The sequence below is a fragment of the Calonectris borealis genome, chromosome W (genome assembly GCF_964195595.1).
Source record: "Calonectris borealis chromosome W, bCalBor7.hap1.2, whole genome shotgun sequence".
Taxonomy (NCBI): Eukaryota; Metazoa; Chordata; class Aves; order Procellariiformes; family Procellariidae; genus Calonectris; species Calonectris borealis.
The window spans coordinates 36,562,972-36,588,549 of NC_134351.1; the positions used below are offsets into that span (position 1 = coordinate 36,562,972).

The 25,578-nt window shown below is 48.0% G+C and overlaps 1 pseudogene; it reads left to right on the forward strand.

The window, feature by feature from the left end:
• The first annotated feature begins 1,794 nt into the window (after positions 1-1,794).
• LOC142074961 (phospholipid-transporting ATPase ID-like) overlaps positions 1,795-25,578 on the forward strand; it is a 131,322-nt pseudogene continuing 107,538 nt past the window's right edge.

The following is a 25,578-nucleotide window of genomic DNA, read 5'->3' on the forward strand; positions in this document are numbered from 1 at the left end:
TATCCCCTTCCCCCTTCGAACCTAGTTTAAAGCCCTCTTGATGAGCCCCGCCAACTCATACGCAAGAATCCTTTTCCCCCTGTGAGACAGCTGAACTCCGTCCGTCGCCAGCAGGCCTGGTGCCGTGTAAACCTCCCCGTGGTCAAAGAAGCCAAAATTTCTCCAATGGCACCAGCCCCTGAGCCACGTGTTGATCCGATGAGTTTTCCTGTTCCCTTCAGTATTCTTCCCTGCCACTGAAGGGATCGAGGAAAACACTACCTGTGCTCCTGATCCTTCCACCAGTCGCCCCAGTGCCCTGAAGTCCCTTTTGATCGCTTCGGGACTTCTCTCTGCAACGTCCTCACTGCCAGCCTGTATAACCAATAGCGGGTAGTAATCGGAGGCCTGTACCAGACTAGGGAATTTCCTAGTAATGTCCTTAACCCGGGCCCCAGGGAGGCAGCAGACTTCCCTGTGGGATGGGTCTGGCTGGCATATTGGGCCCTCTGTCCCCCTCAGAAGAGAATCACCTACAATTACCCTCCTTTTTTTCTTAGCGGAGGCAGTCGTAATGCGTGGGGCTGACTGACTCGCTCTGGGCAACCCCCTGGATGGGCCTTCATCTACATCCTCATTTGCCTGGCCCTCAAGTTCCAGGGCCCCATATCTGTTCTGTAAGGGCAACTGGGAAGGTTGAGGTGAGGGAGGCCAGGCAGGGATTTGCCTGGCGCCCCGAGCAGGGACCTGTGTCCATTTCCCCCCGTCTCCTGGGTCCCCTCCTTCTGCCTGGTGGCAAGAGGGTAGGGGATCCTCTGCTTCTTGTGGAGCCTCCATGTGCTGCCTTTGCCTCTGGGATGGTAGGGTGCGGCTCCACCAATCTATCTCCCTCTCACACTCCCCTGATACTCCTTAACCTCTCCACTTCCTCCTTCAGCTCTGCCACCAGGCTGAGCAGATCATCCACCTGGTCACAGCGCACACAGGTGTTATCTCTGCTGCCCTCCTGTACAAGGGACAGGCTCAGGCACTCCCTGCAGCCAGAGACCCGGACAGATGTATGTTTGCGTGGGGGGCTCAGTCTGGGTCGCCACATTCCTTCTGGCGATGGCTTTCGGCCGAGTGGAAACCATGGCTAGGTCCTCTTCTGGGAGGGCGATGACCACTAGTTGAGCTAGCCTCTAGAGCCTGGAGGGGGGGCTGCCGCCCTGCCCGCTCGCCTTCCCCGCTCGCCTTCCCTGCGCGAACTGCTGCGCCGCGCTCCGGGTTGCTCGCGCTCCCTGGGGGCTGCTCTTGTATCTGAGGGGGTTTGGCCGCCGTCCCTCCTGTCCCCGCCCACGCCGAGTCAGAGCTGCCGCTCGTCAGGACCTCCCTTCTCCGGCTCGGGGGACGGGGGGCTGGGGCACTCTCTCACTCCCGGCGCTTTTGCCTTCGCGATTTTTGCCTTCGCGGTTTTGCCGCTTTAGGAAGGGTCCTCCGCTCCGGAGCCCTTCGCCTCGGTGGCTCCTGTAGCTCCTGTGTGGTTATCCAGCCAAATGGTGCTTTGAAGTCTCAGACAAGTTATAGATAATTGACCTAGCATGCGTTTTCTAACACTGCTTTGTAGACACTACCAGCAAAATGTCTTAGTTGTGTTTTGGTTACAGTTTTTAATTCTATTTGTGCATCATGTAAGTAAGTGGAGAGACTAATAAAGGGAAGATGTGTCTCTGTGAGTGCCTACATGTACCTTGATCTACCTGCAGTTGCACTGGCATAAACTGAGCATCATGTTTTCACTAATTCCATGAGGAATTCTGTTTATCCACACTCGGCATGACTGTATGGGGGAAAAGGAAATGTTTTTTGAACTGCTGTTGGAAACAATGCTATTGCTAAATATAAGCAAGTAAAAACACAGTTGAAATGGGTTGTGCTGTAATTTTGTTTCCTGATTTACCAATCCTATTTATTTTCCTTTTTTTCCCTACAGAGCAATTCAATTAAAACGTCAAAATACAACTTCTTCACTTTCCTGCCTGTCGTGGTTTAACCCCAGCCAGCAAAAATAAATTCCTTAATATGCTCTAAATAGTCTGTCGTTATCTCAACCCTTCGTGTCCCACGTTGGGCGCCAAAAAGGACTGTCGTGGTTTAACCCCAGCCAGCAAAAATAAACTCCACGCAGCCGCTCGATTACTCCCCCCCGGTGGGATGGGGGAGAGAATCGGGAGGGCACAAGTAGGAAAGCTCCCGGGTTGAGATAAAAACAGTTTAATGATTGAAATAAAACTAAGTAGAACAGTAATAATAACAATGAGAACAACAACAATAACAGAATACACAAAGCAGGCAATGCACAACACAACCGCTCACCGATCGCCGGCTGCGTGTCACCAAAGGGGGGCGAGCCCCCCCCCACACCTGGTTTTTATACTGAGCAAGATGTCACATAGAATCATAGAATAATACAGGTTGGAAAAGACCTCTAAGATCTTCGTGTCCAACTGTCAACCCAACACACCATGCCCACTACACCATGTCCCTAAGGGCCTCATCTACACGTCTTTTAAATAGCTCCAGGGATGGTGACTCCACCACTTCCCTGGGCAGCCTGTTCCAAGGCCTGACCACTCTTTCAGTAAAGAAATTTCTCCTAATGTTCAATCTAAACCTCCCTTGGTGCAACTTGAGGCCATTTCCTCTCGTCTTATCGCTAGTTACTTAGCAGAAGAGACCAACACCCACCTCACTACAACCTCCTTTCAGGTAGTTGTAGAGCGCGATGAGGTCTCCCCTCAGCCTCCTCTTCTCCAGACTAAACAACCCCAGTTCCCTCAGCCGCTCCTCATAAGGCTTGTGCTCCAGGCCCTTCACCAGCTTCGTTGCCCTCCTCTGGACACACTCCAGCACCTCCATGTCCTTCTTGTAGTGAGGGGCCCAAAACAGAACACAGTATTCGAGGTGCGGCCTCACTAGTGCTGAGTACAGGGGTACGATCACCTCCCTACTCCTGCTGGCCACACTATTTCTGATACAGGCCAGGATGCCGTTGGCCTTCCTGGCCACCTGAGCACACTGCTGGCTCATGTTCAGCCGGCTGTCAATCAGCACCCCCAGGTCCTTTTCCTCTGGGCAGCTTTCCAGCCACTCTTCCCCAAGCCTGTAGCGTTGCCTGGGGTTGTTGTGGCCGAAGTGCAGGACCCGGCACTTGGCCTTGTTGAACCTCATACAATTGGCCTCGGCCCATCGATCCAGCCTGTCCAGGTCCCTCTGCAGAGCCTTCCTACCCTCGAGCAGATCAACACTCCCGCCCAACTTGGTGTCGTCTGCAAACTTACTGAGGGAGCACTCGATCCCCTCGTCCAGATCGTTGATAAAGATATTGAACAAGACCAGCCCCAGTACTGAGCCCTGGGGAACACCGCTCGTGACCGGCTGCCAACTGGATTTAACTCCGTTGACCACAACTCTCTGGGCTCGGCCGTCCAGCCAGTTTTTTACCCAGCGAAGAGTGTACCTGTCTAGGCCGTGAGCCGCCAGCTTCTCTAGGAGAATGCTGTGGGAGACAGTGTCAAAGGCTTTACTGAAGTCCAGGTAGACCACATCCACAGCCTTTCCCTCATCCACTAGGCGGGTCACCTGGTCATAGAAGGAGATCCAGTTGGTCAAGCAGGACCTGCCTTCCATGAACCCGTGCTAGCTGGGCCTGATCCCCTGGTTGTCCTGGACATGGCTCGTGAGCACCCTCAAAACCAAACGCTCCATGATCTTCCCCGGCACCGAGGTCAGGCTGACCGGCCTGTAGTTCCCCGGATCCTCCTTCCGGCCCTTCTTGTAGATGGGAGTCACATTGGCTATGTATAGAATGGTATACATTGGCTATGTATAGAATGGTATAGAATACCCCATTGGCCAGCTGGGTCCACCACCCCGGCTGTGCTCCCCCCTCCCGGTGCAAGCATCACCCAGCAACAGCCAAAGCATCAATGGGCCATCAACGCTCCTTTCACACCGAACCCAAAACACAGCACACCCCCCAAACTACTGGGAAGAAAGTTAACCCTGTCCCAGCTGGAACCAGGACAATATCTACCCCTTATTCTATACCATCTACATCATGCCCAGGTCTCACATTTTCCCATACATTCCAATTAGTCACCGCTACTTTTCCTTGCCTTTTGATATATACGCACACAGAGATATCATTCCCTTAGTCCATGGGCCATCCCTCTAAAACGTCCGTTGAGTTCGTTTAGTCCGTGACTTAGGGTTCCACCTGTCATAACAGTCTTGCAGGGCAGGAGAGATGGTGTGTGGTGTGGGACTGTTGCATGCGGAGGCCAGTTCTGGGCGCTCGTCCGGTTCTATCATTGTTGCACCTTGCTCAGTTTCATCGGAGTTCATCCTACATTAATCTGGGTGATTCTTACTGTAATACTGTTAATATGGCATATGGTAACCATAGAAGTGATGACATACAGTACTATGTAATAACTAACATAGTACAATTCAGTTCATTGGCTATTTTCACCCAAAATCTAATCCCCTTGAGGTACACACCGGACTTCCCCATCCTTTCTCATCACCCACCAAGTGCACCCAGGTCCCTGAGCAAAAGCAATCCCACGGATGGTTTTTCCCTTGCCAGAGGCAGGAGTAACCCAGACCGTCTTCCCCAGCATATTTCTCATATGCACGACAGGGACTTTATCCCCCTCTACAGTACGTAAGGGATTGGATTGGGCAGGGCCAGCTCGAGTGACAGATCCCCTAGTGTTGACTAACCAGGTGGCCTTTGCTAAATGTGTGTCCCAATGCTTGAATGTCCCACCACCCATTGCCCTCAGTGTTGTCTTTAGCAGCCCGTTGTATCGTTCAATTTTTCCGGAGGCTGGTGCATGATAGGGGATGTGATAGACCCACTCAATGCCATGCTCTTTGGCCCAGGTGTCTATGAGGGTGTTTCGGAAATGAGTCCCGTTGTCTGACTCAATTCTTTCTAGGATGTCGTGTCGCCATAGGACTTGCTTTTCAAGGCCCAGGATGGTATTCCGGGCGGTGGCATGGGGCACAGGGTATGTTTCCAGCCATCCTGTGGTTGCTTCCATCATGGTGAGCACATAGCGCTTGCCCTGTCGGGTTTGTGGGAGCGTCATATAATGAATCTGCCAAGCCTCCCCATATTTATACTTCAACCATCGTCCTCCAAACCAAAGAGGCTTTATTCGCTTGGCTTGCTTGATTGCAGCGCATGTTTCACATTCGTGGATAACTTGTGCAATAGTGTCCATGGTTAAGTCTACCCCTCGATCACGAGCCCATCTATATGTTGCATCTCTCCCTTGGTGGCCTGAAGTGTCATGGGCCCACAGAGCTATAAATAATTCACCTTTATGTTGCCAGTCCAGATCCACCTGAGCCACTTCAATCTTAGTAGCCTGGTCCACCTGCTGGTTGTTTTGGTGTTCTTCAGCGGCCCAACTCCTGGGTACGTGAGCATCTACGTGACGTACTTTTACAGTCAGGTTCTCTACCCGGGCAGCAATATCTTGCCACAACGCGGCGGCCCAGATGGGTTTACCTCTGCGCTGCCAGTTGTTCTGCTTCCACTGCTGCAACCACCCCCACAGGGCATTTGCCACCATCCATGAGTCAGTATAGAGATAAAGTACTGGCCATTTTTCTCATTCGACAATGTTCAAGGCCAGCTGGATGGCTTTCACCTCTGCAAACTGACTCGATTCACCTTCTCCTTCAGCAGTTTCTGCAACTTGGCGTATAGGACTCCATACAGCAGCCTTCCACCTCCGATGTTTTCCCACAAGGCGACAGGACCCATCAGTGAACAGGGCATATTGCTTCTCGTTTTCTGGTAGGTTGTTATATGGTGGGGCCTCTTCAGCACGTGTCACCTCCTCCTCTGGGGATATTCCAAAATCTTTGCCTTCTGGCCAGTTCGTGATCACCTCCAAGATTCCTGGGCGACTGGGGTTTCCTATTCGGGCCCGTTGTGTGATCAGCGCGACCCACTTACTCCACGTAGCATCGGTTGCATGATGTGTAGAGGGGACCCTCCCTTTGAACATCCAGCCCAGCACCGGCAGTCGGGGTGCCAGGAGGAGCTGTGCTTCAGTACCAACCACTTCCGAAGCAGCTTGAACCCCTTCATATGTTGCCAATATCTCATTCTCAGTTGGAGTGTAGCGGGCCTTGGATCCTCTGTATCCCCGACTCCAGAACCCTAAGGGTCGACCTCGAGTCTCCCCTGGTGCTTTCTGCCAGAGGCTCCAGGTAGGACCGTTCTCCCCGGCTGCGGTGTAGAGCACATTCTTCACATCTTGTCCTGCCCGGACTGGCCCAAGGGCTACTGCCTGAACTATCTCCTGTTTAATTTGTTCAAATGCTTGTCGTTGCTCAGGGTCTCATTTGAAGTCGTTCTTCTTCCTGGTCACATGATAGAGAGGGCTTACGATCTGACTGTAATTTGGAATATGCATTCTCCAAAAACCCACAACGCCTAAGAAAGCTTGCGTTTCCTTTTTGTTAGTTGGTGGAGACATGGCTGTTATTTTATTGATCACATCCGTTGGGATCTGACGACGTCCATCTTGCCATTTTATTCCTAAAAACTGGATCTCCTGTGCAGGTCCCTTGACCTTACTTTGTTTTATGGCAAAACCGGCCTTCAGAAGGATTTGGACTTTTCTCTCCCCTTTCTCAAAAATTTCCTCTGCAGTGTTGCCCCACACGATGATGTCATCAATGTATTGCAGGTGTTCCGGAACCTCACCCTGTTCCAGTGCAGTCTGGATCAGTCCATGGCAAATGGTAGGGCTGTGTTTCCACCCCTGGGGCAGTCGGTTCCAGGTGTACTGGACGCCCCTCCAAGGGAAAGCAAACTGTGGCCTGCACTCTGCCGCCAAAGGGATGGAGAGAACGCGTTAGCAATGTCAATGGTGGCGTACCACTTGGCTGCCTTTGACTCCAGTTCGTATTGAAGTTCCAGCATGTCCGGCACGGCAGCACTCAGTGGCGGCCTGACTTCGTTCAGGCCACGGTAGTTTACTGTTAGCCTCCACTCTCCATTGGACTTTCGCACTGGCCATATGGGACTGTTGAAGGGTGAGCGAGTCTTACTGATCACTCCTTGGCTCTCCAGTCGACGAATCAGCTCATGGATGGGGATCAGAGAGTCTCGGTTGGTGCGATATTGCCGCCGGTGCACTGTTGTGGTATCAATTGCTACCTGTTGTTCTTGGACCTTCAACAACCCCACAACAGAAGGGTCCTCCGAGAGACCGGGCAAGGTGGACAGCTGTTTAATTTCCTCCGTCTCCAGGGCAGCTATACCAAAAGCCCACCGGTACCCTTTTGGGTCCTTGAAATACCCTCTCCTGAGGTAGTCTATGCCAAGGATGCACGGAGCCTCTGGGCCAGTCACAATGGGGTGCTTCTGCCACTCATTCCCGGTTAGGCTCACTTCGGCCTCCAACACAGTTAACTCTTGGGATCCCCCTGTCACTCCAGAAATACAAATGGGTTCTGCCCCTTTATAGCCTGATGGCATCAGGGTACACTGTGCACCGGTGTCTACGAGAGCCTTATATTCCTGTGGATCTGATGTGCCAGGCCATCGAATCCACACAGTCCAGTAAACCCGGTTGTCCCTTTCCTCCACCTGGCTGGAGGCAGGGCCCCTCTAGTCCTGGTCATCATATTCGCTATCCACTTCTTGGAAGTATGAGTCAGAAGTCCCTTTATTAAGGTCGGAAGTGGAATCAGCCCTTCTACTCTGTCTGGGGAACTCACTGGAGACTGGAGCAGCAGTTTTCCTGGAAGAACCCCCTTTTGTGGTTGTTTTCCCTTGCAACTCATGTACCCGTGCCTGTAGGACTGAGGTAGGTTTTCCATCCCACTTCCTCATGTCCTCTCCGTGGTCACGCAGGTAAAACCACAGGGTGCCCCGGGGTGTGTACCCACGATGTCTCCTCTCTTGAGCAGAGGGACGCTTGCTCCTAATGGCTGAGACACTGGCCCGTGCAGGTGGGGAGCAGGACATATCCTCTTTGAGTTGCTGGACCTCCCGAGACAGTTTCTCCACAGCAGAGACACAGGCCCGTAGGGAGGAAGAGAGACTTTCTTCATATTGCCGGAGTTGGCCAGCCAGTTCATCCACTGTTTGTTCCTCTCCATCTCTCCAGGTCATTATTTCCAATGAGTTTGCATGTGACGCTGGTGCGCTCCGTACAAACTTCCGCCACATGGGTCGGGTGCATTTGACTTCATCTGGGTCTTTGGATAACTGCTCGTTGTTCAGGTCATCATAAATCACTTCCAGCACGGCTAATTCTCTCAGGTACTGGATACCTCTCTCCATGGTGGTCCACTTGCCTGGGTGGCATATAACATCTTCCTTGAAGGGATACCTTTCCTTCACACCTGACAGGAGTCGCCTCCAGAGGCTGAGGACTTGTGCCCCTTGTCCAATTGCTTTGTCAATGCCCCCTTCCCTAGAAAGGGATCCCAGCTGCTTGGCTTCCCTACCCTCTAATTCCAGGCTACTGGCCCCGTTATCCCAGCATCGGAGCAGCCAGGTGACAATGTGCTCGCCTGGACGACGGCTGAAGTCTTTTCGCATATCTCGCAGCTCAGCCAGAGATAGGGATTGGGTGGTCACCATCTCATTTACGGGTTCTGCCTCCTCCTCCTCCTGTTCTCGTGATGGCCCTGGTTCATCTTCATCCCTTACTAGACGAGCTGATTTTCTTGTGCATTTTCTCTTTTGTATAGGGGTGCCTGATACCGGCATGGGTTGGTTCTCTATCGCAGGGGGCGGAGTAGCTGGCGTGCCTGCCCTGGGGGTTGAGGGAGCCGCTGTGCTTGCCGTGAGGGGTGGAGTAGCCACAGGGCCTGTTGCTTTGTCATCAGCTGCAGAGACCTTTTCTTCCCCTTGGGGGTTCTGAGTGGTGTTAAATAGGGCTCCGTAGGCGTGGGCCAGGTCCCAGCACATTGTAGTGATTTGTGTCTTCCTAGAATGGCCAGGGTGACAGCATACTTCTTCCAAATATTCTACTAATTTTTCAGGGTTCTGCACTTGTTCAGGGGTAAAGTTCCAGAACACTGGGGGTGCCCATCGTCCTAGGCATTTGCCCATGCTATCCCACTCGCCCTGCCACTCATAACTATCCAGCCTTGGGGCAGATCTCTGGATGACATTCTTAAATTGCTTACTAACCTTGGATAAAACCGCAACAATATTCCCAAGGAGTACCAATAGATGTATCTTAACTACCCAGGGATGTTCAAGGTACTGGCAAGTTATTTTAACAAAGGAGATGACATCATAGAGGAAGGTAGCGAGGGTGCCATTCTCTATTTCCTCCATAAAAAATCTCTCGGAGGAAAAGGTATAATTGCTAATGGTCTCCATGAGGTGGTACCCGAAATGCAGAAACGGCTTCATTACAAATCCCAAATACCAAATAACCCCCAATGCCAGTGTTTTTTTAATAACAAATCTCCCAGGCAAAACATCATTAATCACTGCAGAGCACAACAGACTACAAAACCCAACGCCAATCTTTAACAGGTACAGTAAAAACAGGAGCATGGTGCAGAACAAATTAATATGTTAACAGATATAAATTCCTTAATATGCTCTAGTTAATCTGTCGTTATCTCAACCCTTCGTGCCCCATGTTGTGTGCCAAAAAGGACTGTCGTGGTTTAACCCCAGCCAGCAAAAATAAACTCCACGCAGCCGCTCGATCACCACCCCCCCCGGTGGGATGGGGGAGAGAATCGGGAGGGCACAAGTAGGAAAGCTCCCGGGTTGAGATAAAAACAGTTTAATAATTGAAATAAAACAAAGTAGAACAGTAATAATAACAGTGAGAACAACAACAATAACAGAATACACAAAGCAGGCAATGCACAACACAACCGCTCCCCGACCGCCGACCGCGTGTCACCAACGGAGGGCGAGCCCCCCCCCACACCTGGTTTTTATACTGAGCATGATGTCACATGGTATAGAATACCCCATTGGCCAGCTGGGTCCACCACCCCGGCTGTGCTCCCCCCTCCCGGTACAAGCACCACCCAGCAACCGCCAAAGCATCAATGGGCCATCAACGCTCCTTTCACACTAAACCCAAAACACAGCACACCCCCCAAGCTACTGGGAAGAAAGTTAACCCTGTCCCAGCTGGAACCAGGACACTGCCTCATAACCTGTTTGAACAGTTTCAGCAAATAGCCAATGCTTACTTTCTTTTCTTGCTGATTTTGCAGGTATGAATTCACTGTGTTGTTTCTAACAGATTACATCGTCTTCTACCAAAACCTGTCTATGTATTGATAGTTGTAATAAAGTGCAAGCTATATCCCTATTATGAATTAGCATCTTAGTAAAACCTTAAAGTAGATAGAAAGTAGGGCAGAAAAAAAAAATTCCTCTCTTACCTTTGGATATGAGGGTTTGAACTAAATGAAGAAAAAAAATTAATTACAGTTTTCAACAAATTGTGTACATTTTTCATGCCCTGTCCTACTACCCCTTTGTGTCTACATCTGAGTGCTCCTGGCTGTCCTTGGCTTTGCATTACTTATTCCTCCTGTAGTACAAAAGTAATTTGTCTCTTATCCATAGGTTTAACGGCAAATTCCATTGACTTTTTCAAAGGAAACAGCATGAAGAAGAACAAATTTTTAACCCATACTGTTTTCCTGGGAAGGATGGAGTTAACATCAGGAAGGCTGACAGTTGCAGCTAGTTTGCATAAAGCTGAATATTGCTGCTCCCTGCTCAACAGGGTGAGGAAGGTGTCTAATATGGAGCATGTCAGACAGTGGCAACACTGTTGAACCCTGTGGCTCATGATGGCATTGAGTTGCACTTTGCCCATTGCTGTTGGTAATACTACTCTGTCTGAAAGCTGAACACACCAGAAAAATGGATATCAAGATTTCTGCCCCTTTGCACTTTGCTAGAATATGAATAAATGCTGTGTCCTCTGTTTGTTGTTGCTGAGTCATACTGGAATACATGTTATCAAAAAAAAAGGTATAATTTTGATTATGTTTCAGGTATGATATTTTAAATTTGACCATTTCAGTGCACACAAGTTTGCAAAATTACCTTTTTCAAATGCTCTTTTTCAATTTCAGCTCAAAAAAGCATAGGCAAAATTTTGTTAAGCCTATAGCAAACTACATACAATCTTCTTTGCTTATTTACATGGAACAAATTTGTGAAATTTCAACCCACACATATTTTTCAAGAAACTAGCTTATAGTGAAAGTGCCTTTTCATCTAAGCTGACAGCACTGTTCCTGTGTTGTTGTACTGCACTCTAGCTGTTTGTCTATCAAATTCATAGTATTTCAAACTATTTGCCTTAAATTATTCCACTGTGTCTTTTGCTGAACCATCTAGGAGTGACTGTATATAAAAGCATACAGCTTTATCTGCTACCAGCATCAAGGTAGGCTAAAGAGGGCAGCTATTAGTCTTTTACATTTACATATTCCCCCATTTAATTTTTTCCCTCTTCTGCCCACTCAATCCATCCCTGTAGCACTGGAAGTATCTCTTCCTGCATCAGGAGTGGATGTGATGGGTAGGCTGTGGGGACTCTGCTTCCCCACTCCTTTGGCACAGCCCAGTAGGACATGCATACTCCCAGTTAAGTGAGAAGGTAGCAGTTACATGTCTCTGCAGCCTCCACAGCTGAGCGTGGCTGTGCTTGCCTCTCAACATCATTCCTCCTGGCTGGATTTGGTGGTGCCTGTATGTCCTGGTTTCGGCTGGGATAGGGTTAAATTTCTTCCTAGTGCTGTGTTTTGGATTTAGTATGAGGAGAATGTTGATAACATACTGATGTTTTCAGTTGTTGCTAAGTACCCTGCTAGTCCAAGGACAGCTCCCATGCCTACTACTGAGCTAGGTACACAAGATGGGAGGGAACATAATCAGGACAGCCAGTCCAGCTGGCTAATGGGGTATTCCATACCATGTGACGTCATGCTCAGTATATGAACGGTAGGCATGTTCCAGGAAGTACCGATTGCTACTTGGTTATCGGTCAGCGCGGGTGGTGAGCAATTGCATTGTGCATCACTCATTTTGTATATTCTATCATTATTATTATTATTATTTTCCCTTTTCTGTTCTATTAAACTGTCTTTATCTCAACCCACGAGTTTTTCTCACTCCTACCCTTCCGATTCTCTCCCCGTCCCACTGTGGGGGGCGGGGGGAGTGAGTGAGCGGCTGCATGGTATTTGGCTGCCTGCCAGATTAAACCACGGCACTGTAGGATCTGGGTTGTGACAGTGCAGCAGAAGGAGCAATCCCAAAGAGCAGCTCTCCACCCTTAAGCAGCTGCTTTAATGGCATAAATGTCAACTTCACAGTGCACATGGAGTTGACACTGCCCAAATCCAATCTGATGGACACAGTGATGCTGGTATCACATTGCTTCCACCATTAGTGCTGTTCTAGAGGAAGGGGGAAACTATGCTGGGGTAAGACATCTCTGCATCAGTGAAGGCATGGCAGAGTCACCTTCAACTCTTGGGTCCTCTGACTAGTAAAGATGTGGAAAACAAAAATGGCTCTGTTGATCTTGGAAGAGCAAGGTCAGCCCTGGCAACAGCTGTGTGTTGTTTACTGATATGAAGTTTACTTCAGCAAAATGTGAAGAGTTACTGAAACAAAAAACAGAAACATTTGAAGGCTCTGCACAGCAAGCCTTGCTCAGATAGCTCTGGGTCGCTCACAGCAAGCTTGCCCATGTCAGTGCCTCCAAATAAATCCACTAGGGACTTTGCAATCCTAATGTTACAAACAACAAGAAAGAGCAACCCACTGCCCTTCCTGACAGCTCCATGTTTATAACCTAAATTACAGCTTGGTTTGTAAGCAAAGCATGGGTTCCCTGGCTCTCCCACCTTTGTGGAGTCACGTATAAGTGATAGAGTTGCATTTCTGTCTTTATTCTGTATTCAGAAATGTTGTCTGCAGTCAATAGAAGAATGTTGTCTGCAGCTTCCACAGAAAACAGTGGGTTTTTTTCCATCTGTTTTCTGAACTGGCAGGAAATTTCTCAACCCAGATCTCTTCTTTCTACAGTTGATTCCTCAGATTTCCTCGCTGGCCTGGTTTACGATGGTGGTGCCCCTAGTGCTGGTGCTGGCTGTATCGTGAGTCAAGGATGCCATTGATGATTTTGTAAGATCTGTATTGCTGTCCTGTACTTTGGAGTTTGCCTGTGATTCTTCAGCACAATGACTAAAGCAAACCACTTAAAATAAACACAGCCAGTGGCAGGCAGTTGGAGAACTGGTCTGTGGCCAACATGGGGTCTGAGATTAGATCCCCAAATCTATAGTTCATTACCTTAAAAGGAGCTAGAATTTCCAAATTGCTGAGCAGCCCAGCAGCTCCATTGACTTTCTCTAAAACTGCTCAGCATGTCTGAAAATGTGGTAACCGATAGATACGCCTGGATGCATGCACAGAAGTTTATTCTTAGGCTTCCACTTTGGAGAACTCATCCTCTGCCATCTAGCTGCAATGTCGGAGGGTCTCCTAGGAAAAAACATTTGGTAGGAAGTAAGCATATGATCAGTGTGTGATTTTTCAAACTTGCCCAGCTTGCTTTGGCCAAAGTCTGCTCTGATTAGAGCTAATGGTCAAAGTTCCATTGACTTCATGGGGTTACATGAGAGCTAAGTTTAGCATCTGGTTTTCTCTTGTTATTAAAATAAGTTTGATGCTCTATGGAGACTCAATGCAACTTTCCAAGTAGGCAGGTGAGAGGTGGTGAGGTGCTCTCCCAGGGAGCAATACCAGAACATCTGTGGCCACTTTCCATATCAGAGCAGAGGAATGGATGTTTACAAAACTATGATGAACAGGACCAATGCCAATTGAGTCAGGACTGTGCTAAGTGACATATAAGGCTCTACCCTCCTTCTTCCCTCCAAGAGCAAGCCCCGTGTTGCCTGTTGCTCTTTGCAGTCCAGTTATGCCCTATGTTACTAGTGTAAACATGGGCTCAACTATGACTCAGTTGTGACTCTAATCTGCCTTACTCATTCAGCCAGCTGGGTGAAAACCTAAAATGTTAATGAACTACCTACAGCTCTTGTATGCTTGGTTTCCTGGAAAGGCCTTTTAACATACTGATCAAATTTTCAGAATCGACACAAAAGTGACAAACATGTCAACAACCACCCAGTCCAGGTTCTGATCAATGGCATTTAAGTCCTTTTTCTTTTGCTGTAATTTTGACTGAATATTTATCACTGGGAAGAGCATTTTATTAATAATATTTTTTTTTTCTGTGTGATTCCCAAGGATCACTAAACAATTTAAAATGGAATTGTCTTTCACACCATTAGTTCACAGTGCAGTTCTGGACTATGTGTCTGATTAATAGTACAGTACTATTAAGTACAAGACACAGTACCACAATCAGCGCAGACATAATGGCTGTGATCCTGCACAGACAGAAAGTAAACTCTTTCTGTTCCTGGATATATATGTGTTTAAATACGTGGTACTTTGAGAGTATCATATTATTTTACTCCTTACCCTAGAATGAAAAGTAAGGCTATCTCCCCATGTCCATTTATGTTCATAGCATTTATTTCTGCATTAAGCAAAACTAGGCATTATCAACAAGTGATTTTAAATTAAGAAGCATGAATGGCTTCCTCATACATGTCATAATACTTTGAGTGTGTCTTCTGACTTAGATGTACTCAAAACATTTGAGCTGTGTGTCTTGGACTTTGTACTGCTAGCACTGTTGTTTCCTGCAGAAAAAATAGCAGAGGCTTTAGCTTTTGCGGCAGACAGATGTGCTGTTTACTTGCAGCTCCATGGAGTCCAACTGTCCATAGGACACAGCTGTAGACAGCTGTGAAGTCTCTAGTGACTTTTTTTTCTGTACTATAGATAGCAGTATGTTGTGTAAACTCCAACAGATCATCAAACAGTTAAAAATATAACTGGAAACTGAAGAATAGGAACATACTTTTTGTGCTTTCTGCTAAGTAAACCAGTTTCTTAGTTTACTGTGTATTAGTTACTGTGTCTAGGAAACACATACATTGACATAGAAATTTTCTAATATTCTGCCTTTGTTCAAAAACTGGAAACCACAGGTCCTGCCCAACTCCGATGGACATTGAAAGAGAGAGGGCTGAGCTGAACTCAAGCTTGAATCCCCAGTCCTGTTTTGATATAACTTTTGATATTTCTCACCTCTAGGTTTTGCATACATAGCTATCATGACTTGGTTATGTTGGTGCTTGCAGTTTAGCTGGCTGTCTGCACATCTTGCTTAGTGCTGTGAAGGCCATTGCAGACACAGGCTTAGCTAGGCACATGCACAGACGAAGCACCTGCATTGACCTTCCTGACAGCCAGGCCCACACAGAGCCAGATCTGTTGCTCTGGCCCTTAATACCACTTTGAAAAACTAACACAAATGGCAATTTTCCCAGGTGTTTGGGAAGTCTATTACAGCAAAGAAGAGAGTTTTTTTCTGAGACATTGTGGCTCTTTAGGAGAAGGAAGGGAGTAATCAGTCCAGATAGAAGGACAGTGCACATGGACTGTGCTGCTATTGTGGGGCTTGGTCTCAACCCTGCAATGTCACCCCAACAAATGTTACTGCTTTTTTGTATTGTGGTAGTCCCTTAGCTTAGTATGGATCAGGACACATCATGGCAGAATCTGCTCCATCTTACCAACAGCCCAAGTCCTGATGGCGCTTACAGTCTGACTTCAGCAGCAGAGCGGAGTATCCTACTTTCCTAAGTGGTATTTGCTTTATGTGCCTACTTACTAGGAGTTTTCTTGCAGTTTAAAGCATGAAAAATTGATGAATGTCCAAGTAGGGGATATAATAAAACTAGAAAACAACAACTTTGTGACAGTGAGTACAGTTTCTCTCCATCCTGCTCACAGTTAGTCTCTGTAATTACTCTTATCACCCATAAGCAAATTAGTCAGTAGTGATGATAACTGCCTCAGAGACCTGCAGTGTTCAGAAACCACAAGTAGCATTGCGGTGCCACTGCCCTCTGACTGTGTGAACTCATGCCAAGACTGTCTGTTCTGTTCTACTGTTACTGTTGAGCAGCGAGCCGCACAGCCTGACATATATCGAGACAGCTGAACTGGACGGGTAAGTGAGCCTGGCCCTCGGGCGCGATCACTGCTGCCAGTGCAAGGCCAAATCTTGTGTGGTGACCCCGGATGCTGCAAGCTTACCTGCAATAGCTTTTGTAGCAAGAGTTTCCTAATATGTAGACTAAACTTTGGGTAGGTACCTTGAAAATAATGTCTTCTAGTGGAGACTTTTGCCTCTTTCAGTGCAAATGTCATGTGAGGAGGGGATTTTTCCTTTTATTTTTAGTGACAGTTCTTCTAACACTGAGAGTTAGTTTGAAATGTGTTCCTGCAATATCCCAGGTCACTGACAGAAGCTTTCTTATCTCCCTTAGTCTTTTCTGTTAGCCAGATTATCTGGGTGAGTTAATCACAATGAATAGCTCCAGTAATCTCCTTTTGACTGCTATACCATAATATTAATGCATGCACACTGCAAAGGCTTCCAAACATTGCTCACTCCAGGGCACAACTGGCCACAAGTCAGAGGGTTACAACTAATTTGTATTAATTGGAATAAACTGGAGCTGACCATCTTTATGACCCAATTTGCATTACCTTTTCTGCATTGCCTGGAGCTAGCATCAGCTTGAAGGACTAAGCAAGACTAGAGAGATCAAGAAATCGTGTGTCTCCCAAGACCCTACAGACAGTCCTCTGGACTTTCCCCATCTGATTTCTGCTGAAAGTGAGCTTGTAGTTCTTGTACATGCAAGTGCCAGGGAACACTTTTAGGAGGCCCTGAACAAATGCAGTGTTTCTTTGACATTGCATTTCAAACTCATCTCCCCAGCTAGCTAGCCCCAGGACTTCAGTACTCTTCAGGACCAGAATACCATGGGAGAAGATCCAGAGCTCTCCTATATGCTCAGATACCTCAGGGTTGAGTGTGGTATGAGCAGCAGGATAGACAGTGAGCTGCTCAGGGAGCTGAGATGCCTGGTCTTGCACTTTGTGGTGAAAGTGAGAAAACAGAGCCACCTCACCCTCTTTGGTACCATGATACCATGTCCAGAATTCCTCTGACCTGCCTGTCTTTGCAACTGAAAGAGACAACTACGCCCTTTGGCCAGGTAAGAAAGGCCCATGATGGCATGGTCCATCAGATGTCTAAGGAAGAAGACTGTCCTCAAGAACAGAAGTGACTTTCAGGGAGAGATGGACTCATTCCTTTTCGTCTCTCATAATTTGTTACAGTGAAACAAACCTCAAGGTGAAGCAGGCACTGACAGTCTCTGCAGAGCTTGGAGATGATCTTCAGAAACTGACAGAGTTCAATGGTGAGTCTACGTAGAAAATTCACTTTCCAAAGGATTTGCCCAAATACCAAAGTCCAGAGAGTGCCTGGGAGTCTTGCTTCCAGGCTGTCCTCTGCTCCCTGCTAGGACTCCTCTGGATGCAGTGGCAGGAAAACAGAATGGGAACATTGCAGTCTGTACAAAAGATATCAACAGTATGTGTAAAGAAAGAGATCCCCCTTTGCTTGCAGGTCTCGGTGCCGTATATGACTATTATCTGAAACTGCATTGGTGGGAACTCTCCTTTTGGCTGCACACTTTTCTTTAGTATCTGTCTGTACATGTTGAGACTGCCCACCTCGAATTTCAATACAAGAGTTCATGTAATTGCACAGTGGAAACAGTTTTTCCTAAACTTCATGCTTAGTTCTGATCTCAAAATATTTTCACAATGCACTTTTACATTGATGCAGCAATGTTGATGCATTGATTACATTTAGCTTCTGAGTGGCTGCACTTTCCAGACACTGTGCTGACCTGAGGACTAACTCTGCTCTGTGCACACAGGACAGGTGACTACCTCCCAGCCTGAAGCCTTGCCCTGCCAGCATTTCTCTCCTCTCTCAATGCCTCAACAAAGACTGCATTCTAAGATATTTAAAGACCAGCAGTGCAGATGTGGTTAACAGGCAAGGTGTCCTTTCTTAGCACTGTTTTGTATAACAAATATATAGCAGCACATTGTCGTGGTTTAACCCCAGCCAGCAACTAAGCACCACACAGCCAACCTCTCCTGACCTGAGTGACCACCATAACAGATGGGCGCCCAGCGTGGGGCTTGAAGGGTTTGAGATAACGACAGGTTTGATTGGAATGTGCTAGATCGAATTTATAGCTGCTATTGCTGTTTAGCTATTAATCGGCAGGCTCCTGTGCTTGCCATGGGGCTTGCTTGCCTCACTGTGTATTAGAGTCTAGTGCTCGTTAGTGGCTGCTTTTTGCTTTCGCTGCTTGCTGTAGTGCTGTACTGCTTATCATCTTACTCTGCTGTGCCTGGGAACATTTTGATAACAGCAATGGGGATGCGCCTGGGCTGGCAGATGGCCAGGGCATCGCTGCTGTTTCTGTGCTGCTGTACTGAACAGACTGGAACTCCAGTGTGAACTCGAGTCGAAGGGACTGTGACCTGTGGATGAGTCCATGCAGGAGCAGGACACCCCAAAGTGTCTGTGGCCGTGGATAAGCCCATGCCCAAGCAGGTACATCTCGAAGCGTCTGTGGCCGTGGAAATGTCTGTGCCGCAGCAGGTATACCTCTGAAGGGATTGTGGGTGGCCCAAGGATAAGTCCACACTGGAGAAGATACACCTCGAAGCATCTGTGGCTGTGGATAAGTCCATGCTGCAGCAGGTACACCTGGAAGCGTCAGTGGCTGTGCATGAGGTCATGCTGGAGCACCGCAAAGCGTGTGGCCATGGATAAGCCCACGACAGAGCAGGTACACCCCTGGAGGGATTGCAGCCATGGGTAAGGCTATGTTGGAGCAGGTTTACCTCTGAAGGGACTGTGGCTGTGGGTAAGGCCATGCTGGAGCAGGTATATCTCTGAAGGCATTGTGGCCCATGGAGAAGGCCATGCTGGAACAGGTGCACCTCAAAGCGACTGTGGCTGTGGATAAGTCTATGCCGCAGCAGGTATACCCCTGGAGAGACTGCGGCTCATAGATAAGGCTCCACTTGGAGCAGGTACTCCCCTAAGGGACTGCAGTCTGTGGATAAGTCCAAGCCGGAGCAGGGGCAAGGGGAGGAGTTCATTGCAGTGTTAAACCCTATGGTCTGGTCCAAAGGGACCAGGGGTGGAGATTGTAATGGAATTACCTTTAAATTGTTGTAACCCATGATTTGAGTTGCATGTTATGGGAATTACTATAGCAGGAACCACCTGAACCAATGGAGGACAAACCTTACAAGAAGCAGTGTAGCATTAATGGAACCAGAACTGGCTTCAGCATGCAACAATCCAACACCACACACCATATGTGTACATATCAAAAGACAGGAAAAGTGGTGGTGATTAATTGGAATGTACTGGGAAATGCGAGACCTGCACATGACATAGATGGTACAGAATAAGGGGTGGATACTGTCCTGGTTTTGACTGGGATAGAGTTAATTTTCTTCCTAGTAGTAGGTATAGTGCTGTGTTTTGGATTTAGTATGAGAAGAATGTTGATAACATGCTGATGTTTTAGTTGTTGCTGAGTAGTGTTTACAGTAAGTTAAGGACTTTTCAGCTTCCCATGGTCTGCCAGGTGCACAAGAAGCTGGGAGGGAGCATAGCCAGGACAGCTGACCCAAACTGGCTAATGGGGTATTCCATACCATATGATGTCATGCTCAGTATACAAAGCTGGGGGAAGAAGAAGGAAGGGGGGATGTTTGGAGTTATGGCATTTGTCTTCCTGAGTAACTGTTACGTGTGATGGAGCCCTGCTTTCCTGGAGATAACTGAACACCTGCCTGTGAATGAATTCCTTGTTTTGCTTTGCTTGCGTGCGCGGCTTTTGCTTTACCTATTAAACTGTCTTTATCTCAACCCATGAGTTTTCTCACTTTTACCCTTCTGATTCTCTCCCCTATCCCATCGTGTGGTGCTTAGTTGCTGGCTGGGGTTAAACCATGACACACATATACAGAAAGGAGACAGACTTGTTGAAAACCGAATACTCCATGCTCACACATTATCTGTCTGCAGAGAGAGGATGGGGGAACAGACCAAGTGGTGTTAGTCACGCTTTGCAGTGCCCTGCTGGCTTAGATAAGAGGGCGGGATTATGGGAAGAGTCAGTATGGAAAGGGGTGGAGTGAGTGCTGCTGTCCTTGGAACTTCTCAAGGACTGCAGGCTCTCAGGAAATATTTTTAGATAAAGAGGAAAAATAATTTTAAAAATTCTCTGAAATAACTAGATTATTCCAAGACAAATGGTGGGGATGTGGCAGAGAGATAGCATAGCTAGGACTGTCTATGGTAGAACCATCCAAAGCCATGGGCTTTTCTTTTGCTTTCTATGTTGAGGTTTTATGCAATAATGTGTGTGCTCTCAGCTGAGTGTCAGCTCAGTATATCAGGATTTCTCTGAAGTGATGGCTGAGGTTCTGAGTGTTTTAGGTCTTGAGAAATATGTTTTTGCAGGTGCAGTTAGATGCTTTATGTTAATAGACAGAGTGGCATGCCTTAATTATTTTCTGAAGAGGCTGCAGTATCAATTTGTAAGAAAAATCTTAATTTTAAATAATTTTTCAAGCATTTTGTGTGTAATGCTTATCTAAGGATCCTGCATTCTTGAAACTGCATAATTCAAAAAATGTTTCAAAATCTTTTGGAAAATTAAAACTTTTCTTATCAAATATTTATTTTTCCTTGAAATCTCTATTTTAGTTCTGTTATAAATAAAAGTGGCCTCTTTGCAATACTTAAAATGAATAAAAAGTTTCCCAGGATGAATTATATTTGGCAGAGTACTGGGTAGAATACTGTCCTGGTTTCAGCTGGGATAGGGTTAAATTTCTTCCTAGTGCTGTGTTTTGGATTTAGTATGAGGAGAATGTTGATAACACACTGATGTTTTCAGTTGTTGCTAAGTACCCTGCTAGTCAAGGACATTCAGCTCAAGAAAAAAAAAACAAAACAAAGCAAGCGTTGGGAGGGAGCACAGCCAGGACAGCTAGCCCAGCTGGCCAACGGGGTATTCCATACCATGTGACGTCATGCTCAGTATATGAAGGGTAGGCGTGATCCAGGAAGTACCGATCGCTACTTGGTTATTGGTCAGCGCAATTGCATTGTGCATCAGTCATTTGTATATTCTATCATTATCATTATTATTTTCCCTTTTTCTGTTCTATTAAACTGTCTTTATCTCAACCCACGAGTTTTTCTCACTCTTACCCTTCCGATTCTCTCCCCGTCCCGCTGGGGGCGGGGGGAGTGAGTGAGCGGCTGCGTGGTATTTGGCTGCCTGCCAGGTTAAACCACAACAGTCCTTTTTGGCGCCCAACGTGGGGCTCGAAGGGTTGAGATAACGACACATCTGACCCGAACGGGTTAAAACAAATTTGTTATAAGCATTCATTATATCAGTTTAGTACTCGCTGATCACAATGTTGGTTTATTTGCTCTCAGAGTTGTTGGATCTGTTCTTGGAGTTTTGGTACGTAGCACCTTACTGGCTGTCTATACTGCTGATCATCAGTTTTTATGTGGGGTTGGTCATCTCTGGGAAATGGATTAAGGTCATTGCTTTGCTATACTGTGTGACACTGGCTTATGTTATGATAAAATTATTGGTCACGAGCCTGTACTCAGCACTGCTGTCATTCCTGTTCTTTGGGAGCTATCTTTTGGAAACTATTAATAATTACACTTTTTACCTCTTCACCTCAGAGGATGAATTTAGGGGGGAGACAGGATGGGACACTTTCTCCCACTTGTTCATCTTCCCTTCCATATCTTCAGAAACTCCTTTTTCTTCTATCTTCTTCATGAAGACGTCCACAAGATTCCCTGAGAATTTTGAAATCCCCACGGCAGGCACTGTAGCTACTTCAACCCCTACGACAACCACTGTGGCTACTCAAACGCCCATGACAGGCACTACAGTTACTCCAACCCCCGCAACAGGCACTGCAGATACTCAAACTCTGCCAACAGTTACTGCAGTTACTCCAACCAGTGCGACAGGCACTGCAGCCACTCAAACCCCGGCAACAGTCACTGCAGTTACTCCAACCCCCGCGACAGGCACTGCAGCTACCCAAACCCTTCCGACGGGTACTACAGCTGAACCAGAGGACTAACCCTTGCTGGTATTCGTCGCCCCTGTACAGAAGAAGAAATCTTTGAAGCGGAAGTCAGGTCATTTAGAAAGGGATGATGGAAAAGCAGGGCCATCACGAGGAGGGCAGGAGGAAGAGGAAGAACTCATAAACGAGACAGAAACCACCCGATCCCTATCCCTGAATGAGTTGCGAGATATGCGGAAAGATTTCAGCCATCGTCCAGGCGAGCATATTGTTACCTGGCTGCTCCGATGCTGGGATAATGGGGCCAGTAGCCTGGAATTAGAGGGGAAGGAAGCCAAACACCTGGGATCCCTTGCTAGGGAAGGAGGCATCGACAAAGCAATTGGAAAAGGGACACAGGTCCTCAGCCTCTGGAGGCGACTGCTGTCAGGCGTGAAGGAATGGTATCCCTTCAGGGAAGATGTTATATACCGCTATGGAGAGAGGTATCCAGTACCTGAGAGAACTAGGCGTGCTGGAGGTGGTTTATAGTGACCTGGACAACGACCAAACGCCCAAAGATCCAGATGACGTCCAGTGCACGTGACCCATGTGGCGGAAGTTGGTACAGAGCGCACCAGCGTCGTATGCCACTTGGTTGGCAGTACTGTCCTGGGCAGAGGAAGAAGCACCAACGGTGGATGACGTGGTTGGCATACTTCGGGATTTCGAAGAAACTGTCTTCTCCTCCTCCCTTGTCTCGGCTGTGGAGAAACTGTCCCGGGAGGTCCAGCAACTCAAAGACGATAGGTCCTATTCCCCACCTATATGGACCAGTATCTCAACCATTAGGAGTCAGCGTTTTTCTCCTCAAGAGAGAGGATATAGAAAGCACACACCACGGGGCACCCTGTGGTTTTACCTGCGTGACCACGGAGAGGACATGAGGCAGTGGGATGGAAAACCTACCTTGACCCTAGAGGCACGGGTACGTGAGTTGCAAGGAAAAACAATGACACAAGGGGGTTCTACCAGGAAAAATGCTGCTCCAGTTTTCAGGAAAAACCTGTCTCACGACGATCCAGTTTCCAGTGAACAGTTCCCCAGACAGAGTAGAAGGGCTGATCTTACTTTGGATTGTAAATGTGATGAAGAAATTCTTGACTCACGCTTGCAAGAAGTGAGAGATGGATACTATGACCAGAACTAGAGGGGCCCTGCCTCCGGCCAGGTGGAGGAAAGGGACAACCGGGTTTACTGGAACGTGTGGATTCGATGGCCTGGCACATCAGACCCACAGGAGTATAAGGCTCTCGTAGACACCGGTGCACAGTGTACCCTGATGCCATCAAGCTATAAAGGGGCAGAACCCATTTGTATTTCTGGAGTGACAGGGGGATCCCAAGAGTTAACTGTATTGGAGGCCGAAGTGAGCCTAACCGGGAATGAGTGGCAGAAGCACCCCATTGTGACTGGCCCAGAGGCTCCGTGCATCCTTGGCATAGACTACCTCAGGAGAGGGTATTTCAAGGACCCAAAAGGGTACCGGTGGGCTTTTGGTATAGCTGCCCTGGAGACGGAGGAAATTAAACAGCTGTCCACCTTGCCTGGTCTCTCGGAGGACCCTTCTGTTGTGGGGTTGCTGAGGGTTGAAGAACAGCAGGTACCAATCGCTACCACAACAGTGCACCGGTGGCAATATCGCACCAACCGAGACTCCCTGATTCCCATCCATGAGCTGATTCGTCGACTGGAGAGCCAAGGAGTGATCAGCAAGACTCGCTCACCCTTTAACAGTCCCATATGGCCAGTGCGAAAGTCCAATGGAGAGTGGAGACTAACAGTAGACTATCGTGGCCTGAACGACGTCATGCTACCACTGAGTGCTGCCGTGCCGGACATGCTAGAACTCCAATACGAACTGGAATCAAAGGCAGCCAAGTGGTACGCCACAATGGATATCGCTGATGTGTTCTTCTCAATCCCTTTGGCGGCAGAGTGCAGGCCACAGTTTGCTTTTACTTGGAGGGGTGTCCAGTACACCTGGAACCGACTGCCCCAGGGGTGGAAACACAGCCCTACCATTTGCCATGGACTGATCCACACCGCACTGGAACAGGGTGAGGCTCCAGAACACCTGCAATACATTGATGACATCATCGTATGGGGCAACACAGCAGAAGAAGTTTTTGAGAAAGGGGAGAGAATAGTCCAAATCCTTCTGAAGGCCGGTTTTGCCATAAAACCAAGTAAGGTCAAGGGACCTGCACAGGAGATCCAGTTTTTAGGAATAAAATGGCAAGATGGACGTCGTCAGATCCCAATGGATGTGATCAACAAAATAACAGCCATGTCCCCACCAACTAGCAAAAAGGAAACAGAAGCTTTCTTAGGCGTTGTGGGTTTTTGGAGAATGCATATTCCAGATTACAGCCTGATTGTAAGCCCCCTCTATCAAGTGACCAGGAAGAAGAATGATTTCAAATGGGGCCCTGAGCAACAACAAGCCTTTGAACAAATTAGAGTCATAGAATCATAGAATCATAGAATCATTAATCATAGAATCATAGAATCATAGAATCATTAAGGTTGGAAAAGACCTCATGTCCAACCGTCAACCCAACACACCATGCCCACTACACCATGTCCCTAAGGGCCTCATCTACACGTCTTTTAAATACTTCCAGGGATGGTGACTCCACCACTTCCCTGGGCAGCCTGTTCCAAGGCCTGACCACTCTTTCAGTAAAGAAATTTCTCCTAATGTCCAGTCTAAACCTCCCTTGGCGCAACTTGAGGCCATTTCCTCTCGTCCTATCGCTAGTTACTTGGCAGAAGAGACCAACACCCACCTCACTACAACCTCCTTTCAGGTAGTTGTAGAGCGCGATGAGGTCCCCCCTCAGCCTCCTCTTCTCCAGACTAAACAACCCCAGTTCCCTCAGCCGCTCCTCATAAGACTTATGCTCCAGGCCCTTCACCAGCTTCGTTGCCCTCCTCTGGACACGCTCCAGCACCTCAATGTCCTTCTTGTAGTGAGGGGCCCAAAACAGAACACAGTATTCGAGGTGTGGCCTCACCAGTGCCGAGTACAGGGGCACGATCACCTCCCTAGTCCTGCTGGTCACACTATTTCTGATACAGGCCAGGATGCCGTTGGCCTTCTTGGCCACCTGGGCACTCTGCCGGCTCATGTTCAGCCGGCTGTCAATCAGCACCCCCAGGTCCTTTTCCTCTGGGCAGCTTTCCAGCCACTCTTCCCCAAGCCTGTAGCGTTGCCTGGGGTTGTTGTGGCCGAAGTGCAGGACCCGGCACTTGGCCTTGTTGAACCTCATACAGTTGGCCTCGGCCCATCGATCCAGCCTGTCCATGTCCCTCTGTAGATCCTTCCTACCCTCGAGCAGATCAAC